Below are 17,684 nucleotides of genomic sequence, written 5' to 3'. Positions count from 1 at the left end.
TGACAGAGAAAATCCTAGAGTGAGAGAGATGAAAGAGAAAGGGTTGAGAGGAATGAGAGAGGTAAGTAAGGGTTTCGGGGTTTCTTTTTTTTTTAATTTTGAGAATGAAAATTATTAAAATATCCTTAACCTTAAAACTTAGAATCCATGATAAATAAGGGTAGTTTTGTCTACTACAAACCGGTACACATTACTAAAATCTACCAACTGAAAAACTGAAAAACAGGCGACATTAGCAAACCCATGTATATATATATATATATATATATATATATATATATATATATATATATATATATATATATATATATATATATATATATAGAAAATTTTTTCAAAGAAATTAAATTTTGCATTAATTATTGAAATCAAGACTAAATGTATAGTAAAAAATGGGTATTGATGCTAATCAAGAATAAATCAGATATCAGGTATTAAATACCGATAACAATTATTGTAGATAATTTCACAGTCACTATATAAGAAGGCAGCAAGAATTACATATCCATTCGAAGCGGTTGTTTGATTATCCACTAATCTTATACATGTACATGATGACAACGCTTCTACGTTATTCATCTTTTCTCATTGTCTTGGTATTTCTTCAAAATATTTCCTTTTCAAAAGCCCTTAAAAGCAGTTTCAGTGTGGAGATGATCCACCGTGATTCACCAAAATCACCATTTTATCGTCCCACGGAAACTCATTTCCAACGAGTTGAAAATGCCATTCTTCGTTCCATCGATCGTGCTAATTACTTCAACCTAGACTCAAACGATGTTGAGGGCACTGTAACACCAGTTTCAGGAGAATACCTGCTGAACTATTCAGTTGGAACTCCACCAGTCCAAATCCTTGGTATAGTTGATACTGGTTCCAGGTCTATTTGGATGCAATGTCAACCTTGTAAAAACTGTTACAAACAAGACAGACCCATATTTGATCCTTCAACTTCAAAGACATACAGTAGTATCCCTTGTGTTGCTGCTGCATGTGTAAGCGGGACAAATACGTTTTGCAATTTTAACAATGGAAAGCACTGTGCATATAAAGTGTCCTATGGTGATGGATCAACCTCAGAAGGAGATGTCAGTTGGGACACCATTACTCTAACTTCCAGTACTAAAAATGTTCCTGTAGCATTGCCCCAAACTGTGATTGGATGTGGACACAACAACGTTGGAACCTTTGGTGAGCAAGGCTCTGGCGTAGTTGGCCTTGGAAACGCACCTTTCTCACTTGCAGGTCAGTTAAAACCTAGAACAGGTGGAACGTTTTCCTATTGTTTGACGCCAATGTATGAAGGAAATGCAAAACCTAGCTATCTCCATTTTGGAGATCGTAACGAGGTTATTGAAGGTACCGTTTCAACTCCTTTAGTCACAAACCTAGGACGGCCAACCAAGTACTACGTGGTGATGGAAGCAATCAGTGTGGGAAGCAAGAGAATAGAGTTTCCCAGAAATGGTGAAGATGGAAACATCTTTATTGACTCAGGGACGACACTCACTTATTTGCCAGATGAGGTTTACTCAGGTTTGGAAGGAGAAATGGTAAATTTAGTTAAATTACCTCGTACTGATAGTCCGGTAAAACAATTGAAGTTGTGCTTCGATATTACACCTGATGAAGATTATCATATACCCACAGTGTTTGCACATTTTAAAGGTGGTGGAACTGTGAAATTGTATTCTGTAAACACCTTTATGAAGGTCAGGGAAACTACCATATGTTTGGCTTTCCGTTCAGGTTCTAAAGCCATTTTTGGGAATGTGGCACAGCAGGACATCTTGGTTGGCTATGACACACTACACAACACAATGACATTTCTCAACACAGATTGTACCTCCGAGTCATAGAAAATTCAATGAAAGCACAGTATTTACCATGTGACAAGTAAACTAGAATATTACTTCCACATGCTATTAGGTAGTTGAAAAAACTTTTTATATTATTTCCAAAAATCGCAAGGATGAAATTTGGTGATTGAAAACATGTTTTACATTATTTTCAAAAAAGGCAAGGATGAAATAAATATATTTTTAGTTTATGGACAAATCACGTTTTTGAAATAGTTTGAAGATAAAAAATATATTAAATACTTTATTTCTAATTGTATCTATTAATTTATCTCTACTTAAAGACTAATATTATTTGTTTCTTTATTTATAATTATATAATTTAATTTATCTTTAATTGCATATTAATGTTTTTATTTGTTTATAATTATGTCATTTAATTTATTTTTAACTACGTATTAGTCATGTTTACTAATTCATAATTATGTCATTTAATCCACATTAGTCTTCTATATTCATTTAGAATTTCATTTAATTTATATTTAATTACAAAGAATCCTCTTAACATGAAATAAGGTAGATAATAAGAAGTGGAATGCAGTGAGATTATAGTTATAAATCAAATCCTAGACGTGTATTGTAATTTAAATTTATTAAAATTCACATTTAAAGCTTACAAAAATCTCATTCATTTTCATGCCTTTCTTTCACGTATCCTTTATTCTTATACATAAAACTCTTAACATTGTATTTATATGCTTTTATCTTTATACTAAATTATGAATCATTACGAGGTAAACTATAAACCTACATAGGTTATGATTAATGGTCTCTATAAAAAAAATTATTTCGTAATAAAATAATTACCCCTAATTTGTAATTAAATAATTATTTATATAATAATGTAATATTACAAATTATATGTGATGGATATTGCAAAGGTTTATTCTGATTTAAGGACTTATGATTTAACCAGTTATATATATAGCATGTAGAAAAATTTAACATTATAAATGGATGCTTTATTTTTGTAAATATTTCCTTTAAATTGACTATGAATCTCTTGATAACAAATATCAATTTTTTAATTTAGTGTCGACTCTAAGAGCAATATGTTTTCTTTGATAAATTTAAATTATCAACATATTTTACTGTTATATTTTGAAATTTTAGTTACCGAGATTTAAAACTATAAAAAATTCAGAAATAAATCCATCACTAATATATATTTTATTTTATGATTTTTTTAGTAAAATTTGTCCGTAACTAAAATTTTAAAATCCATCAATAAATTTATTGATAATATAAATGCTTATTATAAAAAATGATGTTCGTATTTTGAATTATGCATTTAATTATTAATTATTTTTCTTTTATTATTCTTTTATATTTGTGTTAAATAATTAATTAATTCATTTATATTTTATTTGTAAATATAATTTAATTATAGAAAAGTATTTACAGTAAATTTTTTTCTTTTATACTATGTTATGTTTTCACCATTAATTATTGATATTTTATTGTTTTTTTAATTTTTATGTTAATTAGTTCATTAATTTAATTCAATTTTATTGATAAAACTAATTTTAATTGTAAGTAAACATTTATCCCAATTTGTTTTTCTTTTATAGTATAACTCTTTTCCAAAATTAATTATTGATAATTTTGGGTTAATTGATTAATTAATTTATTTAAATTTTATTGATAAAATTAATTTTTATTTGAAAGAAAATATTTATCCCAATTTTTTTCATCATATATTTTATTACTCTTTTAATTTTTGAGTTAAATAATTAATGAATTAATTTAAATTTTATTGTTAAAAATAATTTTAACTATAAGGAAACATTTATCTAAAATTTCTTTCTTTTATAGTATAAGAGTTTTTTCCCAATTATTTATTGATATTTTATTACTCTTTTAATTTTTAGTTTAATTAACTAACTAATTCATTTGAATTTTATTGATAAAAGTTAGTTTTAAATATAGGAAAACATTTTATTCCAAATTTTTTATAGTATAATATTTATTTTCATTAATGAATTAATTAATTTAAAGTTTTTTTGATAAAACTAATTTAATTGTAAAGAAACATTTATCTCAAATTTATTTTCTTTTATAGTATAAGATTATTTTCACAATTAATTATTAATAATTTTTTTCTTTGTAATTTTTTGTTAATTTAATTAATTCATTCATTCAAATTTTGTTTCTAAAAGTAATTTTAATTATAAGAAAAAAATTATCTCAAATTTTGTTTCTATTATAGTATAAGATTTTTTCAGAATTAGTTATTGATATTTTATTACGCTTTTAAATTTTGTGTTAATTAATTAATTCATTTACCTTTTATTGATAAAAAAATAATTTTAATTATAAGAAAAAATTTATCCCAAATTTTCTTTCTTTTTAATAATATAAGATTTTATTATTAATAAATTATTTATTATTGAATTATTTAAGAATAATAAATTTTAATTGATAAGAGAATGAGCCTTATATGTTGGCTGAATAGAAAAGTTCATCAAAACTAGAGTTGTCCAAATGACTTATTTATTTTCTTTTTTTATTTATTTTAAATTGTCTCTAGATTTTAACATCACTTTGGATTAAAAAGTATTTAAATTTGAACTAAATTTCATTTTTTATTTTTTTAGAATTAAAAAAAATTGTAATTAAGTAAACTAGTGAATCAACTCATTTAACCCGTCAATCCGTTGTTAACACAAGATCATTTATAAGACTAGATCATCGTCTTCGTATTTTAAAGTTTAACCATTGTAAAGTCTTTAATATTGTTGAAAGAGAAACGTCATGTGCAAAAACATTGTGAAGTCTAAAATATTTAAAAACAAAGCTTTAAGTAAACACATTAATATCTTAATAAACAAATTATCAAATAATATTTCAGCAAACACATCAATATATTATATGTGAGTCTTGCTAAAATGTGAGTCTTGCTAAACACACTCTTACATATATTGCTAAACGAGCTCTCGTTATATCTTACAAAATAATATGCAAAATGACATTTTTGGTAAACACAGTAAAACTATAAACAACACTCCAAAAACATGTGTTAACTAACACTGTCCTAAACATGCTTTCAAGATATTACTAAACAAAGCCAGGTTATATATATATATATATATATATATATATATATATATATATATATATATATATATATATAATAAATTGTTAGGTTGTCAAATTGAATTTCACTTACTAATATAAACATCATATTCTTTGAATATTTACTTTTGGTTCACAAGATCTTCAATAAAGATATATATAATTAATTGTTAGGTTTATCATTCATCTCACTTAGCTTGGAAACATATCAGAACATGGAAGAATGTTGCAAGAAATCAATTTTTACATTAATTATTGAAATCAGGTCAATATGTACAGTAAAAAATGAGTGTCGATGCTAATCAAGAATATATCAGATACAATGTATTAAATACTGATAACACAGATAATTTCATTCACTATATAAGAAGGCAGCAACCATTACAAATCCATTTGAAGCGGTTGTTTGCATGTACATGATGGCAATGCTTCTACGTTATTTCTCTTTTCTCATAGTCTTTGTATTTCTTCAACACATTTCCTTCTCAAAAGCCCTTAAAAGCAGTTTCAGTGTGGAGATGATCCACCGTGATTCACCAAAATCACCATATTATCGTCCCACGGAAACTCATTTCCAACGAGTTGAAAATGCCATTCTTCGTTCCATCCATCGTGCTAATTACTTCAACCTAGACTCAAACGATGTTGAGAGCACAGTAACACCAGCTAATGGAGAATTCCTGATGAACTATTCAGTTGGAACTCCACCAGTCCAAATCATTGGTCTAGTTGATACTGGTTCAGACTTTATTTGGATGCAATGTCAACCTTGTGAAAACTGTTACAAACAAGACAAACCCATATTTAATCCTTCAACTTCAACGACATACAGCACTATGCCTTGTGTTGCTGCTGAATGTCTGAGTTGGAAACATACTTTTTGCAATTTTAACATTGGAAAACACTGTGCCTATAAAGCAATCTATGGTGATAAATCAACTTCAGAAGGAGATTTCAGTTGGGACACCATTACTCTAACTTCCAGTACGGAAGATGTTCCTGTAGCATTTCCCCACACTGTGATTGGATGTGGACACAACAACTATGGACTCTTTGATAAGGAAAGCTGTGGCATAGTTGGCCTTGGAATCGGACCTTTCTCACTTGCAGGTCGGTTGAAACCTCAAACAGGTGGAACGTTTTCCTATTGTATGACGCCAATGTATCAAAGCGATCCAAAACCTAGCTATCTCCATTTTGGAAATCGTGGTGAGGTTACTGTTGAAGGTGCCGTTTCAACTCCTTTAATCATAAACAAAGCACGGCCATCAATGTACTACGTGGTGATGGAAGCAATCAGTGTGAGAAGCAAGAGAATAGAGTTTCCCAGAAATGGTGAAGATGGAAACATCTTTATTGACTCAGGGACGACACTCACTTATTTGCCAGCTGAGGTTTACTCAAGTTTGGAAAGAGAAATGCTACGTGCAGTTGATTTACCTCGTACTATTAGCCCAATAAAAAGTTTGAAGTTGTGCTTCCTAATTACACCTGGTGAAGAATATCATACACCGACAGTGTTTGCACATTTTAAAGGTGGTGGAGTTGTGGAATTGAATTTTCTCAACACCTTTCTCAAGGTCAAGAACAATGTCATATGTTTGGCTTTCGGTCCAGGTTCACAACCCGTGTTGGGGAATTTGGCACAGCAGGACATCTTGGTTGGCTATGACACACAACATAACACAGTCACCTTTCTCAACACAGATTGTTCCTCCGAGTTATAGAAATTTCAAGGAAATAGTATAACTTGTTTTCTCACTCTTTATTAAACATGCAATTTTCATTATTTCCAGATAAACTATATATGCAGAACAGTGAATCCTTTCGGTATACCAATTGTTACTACTACATTCAATAGCTTTACTAGAGGTGTGATTTGAGCTCCTGGCTCATGGGTTGATCCTGACTCCTTCTAAAATCAAACCCCAATTTTCTAGCCCACTTAATAGGGGGCTTTTTAAAAGCCCCAACCCCTGAAGCCCCACATAAAGTGGGTTGGGGTAGGGTTAGGATGGGGCTAGCCCCCAAACTAAATTAATTCACTTTTAATGTTTTTTTAGTTATTTCTTTTATTTACTTTACAAGTTTAATATTTTTCAAAATTTACATGATATTTAATATCTTTTTAATTAAATATAAATGTATAAATATTGATTTTATAAAAACTTATTTAAAATAATTTTTTAACTATAAGTATATTTTAAATACATAATTTTATTATTTTGGAAAGTTAAAAAAGAAAATTTTAATTATTATTTTTATTTAAAAGAAAATGAAAAAAAATTCAAAAAAGAAATTATAAAAGTAACACAGTTGAAAATTCGATTTTTCAATAATCGAATTCTGATATCTATATAAATATTTGAAATATTAATTATGGATAGATTTTAAATTCAAATCTACTGATTGGATGAATTTTTAATATCGGTGTAAAATTTTTATTTTTTATAGTTTGTCATATAAAATTCTTTTGTTGAATGTTTTGTATAGATATATATACATTAAAAAATTAAACCACAAACTTTGTTAAGTTTAAAATTAATTTCACGTAATAAAAGAACTAACTTTTTAGTGAAAATCCTTGTTAGGCAAAATTCTTATAAATATCATATATGTTAGTATACAAGATCTATATGTAATCCTAGTGGTTATAAAATCAGATTTTTTTTCTAACCTTTTAGATTAAATTAATATTTTAAAATCATACTTATCTTTATCCAACAAAGATCGTTTTTATTGAATTATTTATCATAATTGAGTCGATTGTAATAAAAAATAATTAAATAATAGATACAATATTTTTAAATAAATATAATGTTATAATTTATAATACTAAAATTAAAATTATTATTGTATTTAATTATTAACATATAAAATAAATAATAATTATAATAATAAATAAATTACATCAATGTCTCTTAATAAGAAACTAATAAAAAAAGACAAATGAATATAATATAAAATATATGAAAAAGACATAAAAATATATAAATTGATGTAAATGACTAAATTATACGTTTCATAAAAAATTTTTAAAAGAATTATATAACTTTGTAAATAATAAATATTAATTTTATTAAATTTGGAAAATTAAAAAAGTTAAAAAGTTGTTAAGTCAAAATTTTAACATGTTCACACCAATTAAAAATAATGTAATTTTGATCACAAATCTTAATCGAATGATATTGATTTAAATTAGTGACAAAATAGATTATCATCTATAAATAAATTCGTTAGTCCATCAAAATTTTACAAATTAAATTAAATTTTTTAACTTTTAAACCTATTTTATGTAGATATCTCTGAACCGTCAAATTTACAAACCAAAATTAAGATGAAAATATTATCAAAACAAAATTTGGAAATTAAGGAATAATTGTATAAAAGCATTATTTTTAAACTAATTAATATAAAAACAGTTATGAAGTAGAAAATTAATTTTATTGGTAAAAAAATATAATTACACATGAATCAATTATGGTTATAAGTTATTAGTAACAAAGATAAAATGAAAACTGGATAAAAAATACACATGATTTGTGATTACTTGTATGATGATATTATGTTTCTGGATGTTAAATTTTGTAAAAAGGAAATTCCATGGGTTGGCCCTGACCTATAGGGCTTTAGGGGTTTTTAGCCCTGTGGACTTTTTTAATAAAGAGTTTTTTTTGGCCCTGTGGGCTTTTTTGGCCCCAACCCACATGGGGTCAAATCTTATTAAAGGGGCTCATTTGACAGCGGTAAGCTTTACATAGCATAGGATTTGAAAACTAAAACATTTGAAACATTTCTTCTTCATTAACGAAACCGTAATACAACTCTATATTTCAAATACTCATTCTCCTGTCCAACATTTTTTAACTAGAAAATCGTAACATAACCGATTTTATATATTTTATATTTTTCAAATACTCATTCCCTTTTCTAGCAATTTTATCTTAGATTTTTGTCTCATAACCGATTTTTCCTTGAAATTTACCATCCTAAGGCCACTCTCCAATTTCATCACCACAATATTGACAATGTGACAAGTAAACTAGAATATGACTTCCACATGTTATTTGGTGGTTGAAAAAATGTTTTATATTATTTCCAAAAAAGGGCAAGCATGAAATTTGGTGATTGAAAACATGTTTTACATTATTTTCAAAAAAAAGGCTGGGATGAAATAAGTATATATTTAGTTTATGGACAAATCAGTTTTTAAAAATAGTTTGAAGATAAAAAATATATTAAACACTTTATTTCTAATTATATAATTTAGTTTATCTCTACTTAAACATAATATTATTTATTTATTATTAATTATATAATTTAATTTATCTCTAATTACACATTATTTTTTTATTTTGTTTATAATTATGACATTTAATTTATTTTTAAACACATGTTTATTAATTTATAATTATATCATGTAATCCATCTTTAGTTACATTAGTCTTCTATATTAATTTATAATTGTCATTTGATTTATCTTTAGTATACAAAGAATCCTAGTATATTTATAATATTTATATTTGTGTTATTTAATTTATTTCATCCTTTATATTAATTTATATTTTTTGTTATTTTATTTTTCTGTGATATGTTGATCTATATCGAATTATTTATTTAAAGTTCTTTCTTTAATTCTTATTTTGTTTTATTTTATATTATTTTTAACAAGATTTTGGATAAATGAAAGTAAATAATTTTTTACTCAAAGAAATTGGATAAATGAAAGTAATTTATGTGCTTTATTATTACTTGTATCTGTTTGGATAATGTGTATAGATTATTCATTAAGACAAAAATGACATATTTTAACGATCATTATGTTACGTGATCTTTCAAAATATTAAAAAATATGTTAGTTCAAAAAGAGTTATAAGTTTCCTTGCAATGAGCTAATGAGGCCAATGTACGAGTTTTTCTGTTTGGAAAGTTACAATTTGATACATTGAGATCAAATGTAAGAACCATGGTGGATTTAAAGAAGTAATTATTAATTAAGTAAATATTTGGATAATTCAAAATAATTCTTTGAACTAAAATTTGAGACTATTTGATACCTACTCAACCGTGAATATAAATCTTATTTGAAGATCACTAAATAACCACTATTATCTGTAAAAATAAGTATGATAATATGAAACGCTGGTAATCACTTCTCACTTAACTTTTAATATTTATAGTAAATAATAAGAAGTGGAATATGAATCCATATGATAAAGTGAGATCATAGTTATAAATCAAATCCTAGACCTTATTGCAAATTAAATTTAGGATAAAATATATTGTTAGTCCCTCAACTATCAAGCGTTTTTGGGTTTAATCTCTCTTCTAAATTTTGTTTCATTTTTATCTCTCTCTTTGATGAAACCGTCAGATTTAGTCCTCCATGACCAACAACGTTAATTTTTTCTTAGGTGACTAAATATGTCACATCACTTTTTCTTTTTCTTTTTCTGAAACATGTCAATCCTTCATTCTTGCATCTTCACGCCGTGAGGCTTCTCTCCCTCCCTTACTCATCTCTATCAAACTCTTCAATGTCTTCATCAATGTCGTCAACAACGCCACCACCAACACCACGATCACCTTCCTCCCCCACCCTTTCCCGTACCCCTACTCTCTCATGTTGCTTACGCAGTGATCGAAATTGGGTTTGCTTTGCAAGTCGATGGCCTTTGTGATGGAGAGTGTTGATTCGTAGTCATCTTGGTGGTTCAATTTGGGTGTGAAGAGGCTTCGTGATACTTGTGCGAAGAAGGAGATGCACAAGGATGAAAGGGATTCACGATTAGGGTTTTAATTTGAGGCTTTTCCTAGATTTTGTAGTGGTGTTTATGGGTTTCACTATGGTTGAATCGCAAGGAAAGAGATGTGCGAAGGGTTGATTTTGTTTTCTGGTTGGTGACTGATTTGGGGTGGACGAAGATGATGAGTGAGACGCTAATCGCGGCGATGTTGTTCGAAGGGGTTTTGGCTGGTTATGTGACTAGCTTTCCTTGAGGTTTTGGTCCATGATGAAGGCGCGACGGCGTTTGCGTTTCGCGATTTTGGACTCATCATAGTTGAAGGTTGCGCGAGGTGGCAATCTTGGGTTCTGTGTTTTGAAGGTGCGTTTTACCCACGATGGCTTTGAGTTAATGAAGGTTGAACGGAGTCGTGGAGGTTTCGAGTTTATTACAATGAAGAATGGAGGAATTGTGGGTGTGAGATGGAGGTTTTGTAGTAGCCTTAGCGGCGTTGATGGTGGCCGTCGTGAGGTGGTATTGACAGCGTGGTGGAGCTCTTGGTGGTTGACTTGAGGGACATTGACCGTGGCATACCGTTACCAGGATGAGAGGGACAAAGGTAAGTTTATGCAACGAAGGTAAGTGAACAGATGACATCAAGCATGACACACCGTTAGCCACCTAAGAAAATAATTAACGTCGTTGGTCATAAAGGACTAAATCTCAGTTTCATTAAGGAAAAAGATGAAAATGAAACAAAATTTAGAAGAGAAATTAAATCCAAAAACGCTTAATAGTTGAGAGACTAATAACATATTTAATCTTTAAATTTATTAAGATTCATATTTAAAGCTTAGAAAAAAAATCTCATTCATTTTCATGCCTTTCTTTCATGTGTTCTTTATTCTAATGTATAAACTTTTAACATTATACAAAATTTATATACTTTTATCTTTATACTAAATTATGAATAATTACGAAGATGTAAACTATTAACGTACTAGTGTTCTCTATAATGTTCTCTATAAGAAAATTTTATTTCACCATGATGACTCAAATTTTCTAATTAAATAATAATTATTTATATAATAATATAATGATACATCTAGAACTTCTGAAAACTCAAACCATATGTGATGGATGGTTTATTCAAATTTACTAGTATAAAAAAAGTCTGTGACGTGAACAGTTGTACATCACATTTAGAAAATTTTGACACTAAAAATACGTGATTACAATTTTATAAATATTTTTGTTCAAATTGATGATGATCAATAAAATCAGACATCAATGTTGAATAACATTCATTATAATTTTTTTTGGAATTATTAACGAAATTTTATAATTGAAAAAAATTCGTTAATAAATTTGAAATTTTAATTATTCATAAAAAATACAAAAATAAATTCATCAATAATATATATTTTGTTTATAGATTTATTTATAGTAAAATTTGTCCATAATTAAAATTTCAAATTCATCAATAATTTTAAATATTTATTATCAAAAGTGATTTTGGAATTTTGAATTATTCATTTTGAATTATTAATTATTTTTATTTCATTATTTTTTTCATATTTTGTGCTAATTAATTCATTTAAATTTTATTTGTAAAATTAATCAAAATTACTCACAAATTTATTAAAAATAAAATTTAAATATAATTCAACAATATACATATTTTATTTATTAATTTTGCATCGATAATTAAGATTTTCAAATCATCCATAAAATTTATTAATAATTTATTAATAATATTAATAATTTAAAATATTTATTACTAAAAATGATGTTTGTATTTTCAATTATAAATTTTTAATCATTAATTATTTTTATTTTATTATTTTTTTTATATTTTGTGTTAATTAATTAATTAATTCATTTAAATTTTATTTGTAAAAGTAATTTTAATTATAGGAAAATAATTTACATAATTTTTTTTCTTTTATACTTCACCATTAATTATTGAAATTTTATTACTTTTTAAATTTTTATGTTAATTAATTAATTAATTAATTTAAATTTTATTGATACAACTAAATTTTATCCCAGTTTTTTTTCTTTTATAGTATAAGATTTTTTTTTTCAAAATTAATTATTGATGTTTTTTACTCTTTTAATTTTTGGGTTAATTAATTAATTAATTAATTTAAATTTTATTGATAAAATAATTTTATTTGAATGGAAATATTCATCCCATTTTTTTCCTTTTATAGTATAACATTTTTTTCCATCATTAATCATTAATATTTTATTACTCTTTGAATTTTTGAGCTAATTAATAAATGAATTCATTTAAATTTTATAGTTAAAAATAATTTTAACTATAAGGAAACATTTACCCAACATTTATAGTATAAGATTTTTTTCACAATTATTTATGGATATGTTTTTACACTTTTAAGTTTTGGGTTAATTAATTAATTAATTCATTTAAATTTTTCGATAAATGTTAATTTTAAATATAGGAAAACATTTTATTCCAAAATTTTTTTATAGTATAATATTTTTTCACCATTAATTATGGTAACTTTTGTACTCTTTTTTATTTTTATGTTAACAAATTAATTAGTTCATTTAAATTTTATTGATAAAACTAATTTTAATTGTAAGAAACATTTAAAACTCCTTACTCATTGGTTGAGCATGCTCACAATCCGTGACATGCTCACACATAAGCTGTAATTGTTTAGAAATATATGACAAAATTATTGCAACGTTTTTAATAATGTAGTTGTATCTTTTCATGAATCAAAATTATTTGATGCATCAAAACTCTTCCATAAGTCTAACATATAGATTGATTAAAAATTAGAAAATTAAAAAAAACATAAATAAATTATTTTAATTTTTTTTATCAAAAGTATATATATATATATATATATATATATATATATATATATATTATGAATTTGACTCATATTTTATTAATTATTATTGATATTCCTATCTAACACCAACAATTGCATACCCTCTCATATATTAAAATCCATCAAAATACTCTGCTAGGAAATTTTCTTATATATTTGCAAACTCAATCTTATTAAGAAACACTCTTGGCCATATATATATATCATAGAAAGAAATATTTCTAAAAAATATTAATATTTTTCAGCAAAACATTCTACATACAGTTTTTCAATTACTACAAATTGGGGAAAAAGCAATACATGTTAATTATAATGCTAATTCTGTGTGTAATCCAAATTTAAGATTTACTAAAAATTTTATATAATTCTTTTTCATTCATCTGCACTTAGCTTGGAAAACATACTAGAGCATGGAAGAATTTTGCAAGAAATTAAATTTTGCATTAATTACTGAAATCAAAACTAAATGTACAGTAAAAAAAGGTGTTGATGCTAATCAAGAATATATCAGATATAAGGTATTAAATATTGTAACAATTATTGCAGATAATTTCACAGTCCTTATAAGAAGGCAGCAAGAATTACAAATGCATTTGAAGCGGTTGTTTGTTTATGAACTAATCTTATGCATGTACATGATGACAATGGTTGTACGTTATTCATCTTTTCTCATAGCCTTTGTATTTCTTCAACACATTTCCTTCTCAAAAGCCCTTAAAAGCAGTTTCAGTGTGGAGATGATCCACCGTGATTCACCAAAATCACCATTTTATCGTTCCACGGAAACTCATTTCCAACGAGTTGAAAATGCCATTCTTCGTTCCATCCATCGTGCTAAATACTTCAAACTAAACTCAAACGATGTTGACGGCACTGTAACACCAGTTTCAGGAGAATTCTTGGTGAACTATTCAGTTGGAACTCCACCAGTCCAAATGCTTGGTATAGTTGATACTGGTTCAGACATGGTTTGGATTCAATGTCAGCCTTGTGAAAACTGTTACAAAGAAAACAGACCCATATTTGATCCTTCAACTTCAAGGACATACCGTAGTATGGCTTGTGTTTCTGCTTATTGTCTGAGTGCGCCACATAGTTTTTGCAATTTTAACCATGGAAATCACTGTGCATATAAAGTGACCTATGATGATAATACAACTTCAGAAGGAGATTTCAGTTGGGAGACCATTACTCTAACTTCCAGTACCAAAAATGTTCCTGTAGCATTTCCCGAAACTGTGATTGGATGTGGACACAACAACGTTGGACTGCTTGGTGAGCAAACCTCTGGCATAGTTGGCCTTGGCAACGGACCTTTCTCACTTGCAGGTCAGTTAAAACCTAAAACAGGTGGAACGTTTTACTATTGTTTGACGCCAATGTATGAAGGAGAACGAAAACCTAGCTATCTCCATTTTGGAGATGGTGGTGAGGTTGTTGAAGAGGCCGTTTCGACCCCTTTAATCAGAAACTCGAAAGACCCATTCTTGTACTACGTGGTGATGGAAGCAATCAGTGTGGGAAGCAAGAGAATAGAGTTTCCCAGAAATGGTGATAATGGAAACATGATAATTGACTCAGGGACAACGCTGACTTTTTTGCCAGATGAGGTTTACTCAAGTTTGGAAGAAGAAATGGTAAATGCAGTTAATTTACCTCGTATTAATAGGCCACAAGAAGGTGTGGATTTGTGCTTCGAAATTACACCTGGTCAACAATATCAAATACCAACAGTTTATGCACATTTTAAAGGTGGTGGAACTGTGAAATTGCATTCTATCAACACCTTTTTCCAGGCCAGTGAATCTGTCATATGTTTGGCTTTCCATTCAGATTCTGAAGCCATTTTGGGGAATTTGGCACAGCAGGACATCTTGGTTAGCTATGACACAGACCACGACACAATCACCTTTCTCAACACAGATTGTACCTCCGAGTTATAGAAAATTCAATGAAATACAATAACATGTTTTCTCATTCTTCATCGTCTTCTATCAATCAAAAATAAACTTTTCCTCTCAAACTTTATTAAACATGCATAATTCATTATTTCCAGATAAACTATATATGCATGTCAATCCTTTCCGTACTTTCTACCCATAATCTAATATGGATATTTCATGTAATACCAATTGTTCCTACCATATTCAATACTCAATAACTCCACATGTCTAGGAATTGAGACCATAACATTTTAAATATTTTTTTCTCGTTACACTGTTCAACATGTTTTTCGAAAACAAAATAATATTATAACTCTATATTTCAAAATAAACAATTTCTCAAAGGTTTGATTATTGATTATAAATAATGTCAGATACTGTATATATTAGTATTTTTACTTTCATAGAAGAAGTGATATTTCATTGAGTCATTTTGAATATAATACTACCAGAAACGGCTAAACTACCCATAAATAACTCCCTTAAAACTCCTTGAGTTGAGTTGATATATAGGATACGCTTGCACCTTCTCCAACGCTTCGTTCGATAATGGTCCAACAAAAGATAGAATAGAAAAATGTTCACATAAATCTCTTTATGAGAGGTTTTAACCTTAGACTGACTCCGATACCATCTTAGAAAGTATTTTTTTTTTTCTCCGACAAAATTCCCAGCACTTTCACACCTTTACTTAGATTTTTAATTCCCCCATTTTAATTCTCCTTTTCTAGCAATTTGATCTTAGATTTTTGTCTCATCACTGATTTTTCCTTGAAATTTACCTTCCTAAGCCCACTGAAGAATTTCATTCTCTCCAATTTCCTTTCACAATCTATATCCCTTTTATGATCTATGATATACATCTCCTTACCTTTCATTATAATTCCTTACTTAAGTCTATTGATATGTCTGAATTCATCATTGACCCAAATCTGTATATTCAATTCTAGTCTCTTTTTTTTCTATCTTTTCTTCCAAAGCTACCGTGCCATTGCCATTTGTTGTAAGCTACTCCATTTCGTTTTCACTAATACAGTGATTCCCTTGTAGACATGTTTCGTTCTTAATATTATGGCATAGTGATCACAGTGTTTACCATGTGACATGTAAACTAGAATATGACTTCGTGGAAAAAAATGTTTTATACTATTCTCAAAAAAGGCAAGGATGAAATTTGGTGGTTGAAAAAATGTTTTACATTATTTTAAAAAAGGCAAGGATGAAATAAGTATATATTTAGTTTATGACAAATCAGTTTTTAAAAATAGTTTGAAGATAAAAAATATATTAAATACTTCATTTCTATTTGTATCATTTAATTTATCTCTACTTAAACACTAATATATTTATTTATAATTATATAATTTAATTTATCTCTATTTACCCACTAATATTATTTATTTATAATTATATAATTTAATTAACTCTAATTACACATTACTTTTATTTATTTGTTTATAATTAGGTCATTTAATTTATTTTTAACTACGTATCACTAGTGCAGCTAAGGGAAACGACAACGATTTTTTTTTATAACACGCTTCAGTTTTCGAATCGAGGCATATACTGACGAGATAAAAAGATGATTACTTTTGGCCTCGGTTGCAACCGAGGTAAAAATATGGAGACTTCTACTTTGGTTCCTCAGCACCCGAAGTAGTAACGAAGAAAAAAAAAGAAAGGGGTAGAGGGCTTATTACCTCGGTTGAACCGAGGTAATAACATGGATATATGGCAGCGTTTCAAGCTAGAACCAATGCCAAAGCCCTTTAATTTTTTTTAAATCTTGTCTAACTTATGGCACTGGTTGTAGTTGAACCGAGACCATAGAGTGGCTTTCTACCTCGGTTTTTGTCACAATCAAGACCTATATTATGCGACTTTTTTTAATAACAAGTCTATTTTTGTGATATCCACTATCACAAAAACAAACAGGCATATGAAATCATAAATAGAACTTTGAATTTAGCAAATTTCACTTATCCAGATATATAAGGGATAAAATATATCTTCTTCCCCCTTTGAAAGCTGTTGGTGAGGTATGTTTGGATCTCATCAAATTTATTTGCTTCGTGAGTGACTTGGGGATCAATGAATCCATAGACATCATTGTACCCGAAATTGTTACTTACACCAAACATATACTTGACATCAAAAATTACATTTGATATAAGTAACTTAAGAATCAATTTCATATAAATCAATTCTCAT

At 27.6% G+C, this 17,684-nt stretch overlaps 3 pseudogenes; all 3 read left to right on the top strand.

Annotated features, from left to right (window-relative positions):
• The first annotated feature begins 526 nt into the window (after window positions 1-526).
• Window positions 527-2,021, top strand: LOC148190551 (aspartic proteinase CDR1 pseudogene; annotated as a pseudogene).
• Window positions 2,022-5,353: 3,332 nt separating this feature from the next.
• LOC148190550 (aspartic proteinase CDR1 pseudogene) lies at window positions 5,354-6,661 on the top strand (annotated as a pseudogene).
• Window positions 6,662-14,174: 7,513 nt separating this feature from the next.
• LOC124841963 (aspartic proteinase CDR1 pseudogene) lies at window positions 14,175-15,473 on the top strand (annotated as a pseudogene).
• Window positions 15,474-17,684: the final 2,211 nt, after the last annotated feature.

The sequence above is a fragment of the Vigna umbellata genome, unplaced genomic scaffold, assembly GCF_029865625.1.
Source record: "Vigna umbellata cultivar VRB3 unplaced genomic scaffold, Vumbellata_1.0 scaffold_780, whole genome shotgun sequence".
NCBI lineage: Eukaryota > Viridiplantae > Streptophyta > Magnoliopsida > Fabales > Fabaceae > Vigna > Vigna umbellata.
Note: the sequence above shows the minus strand (reverse complement) of the source record. Positions and strands in the feature narration are given on the sequence as shown.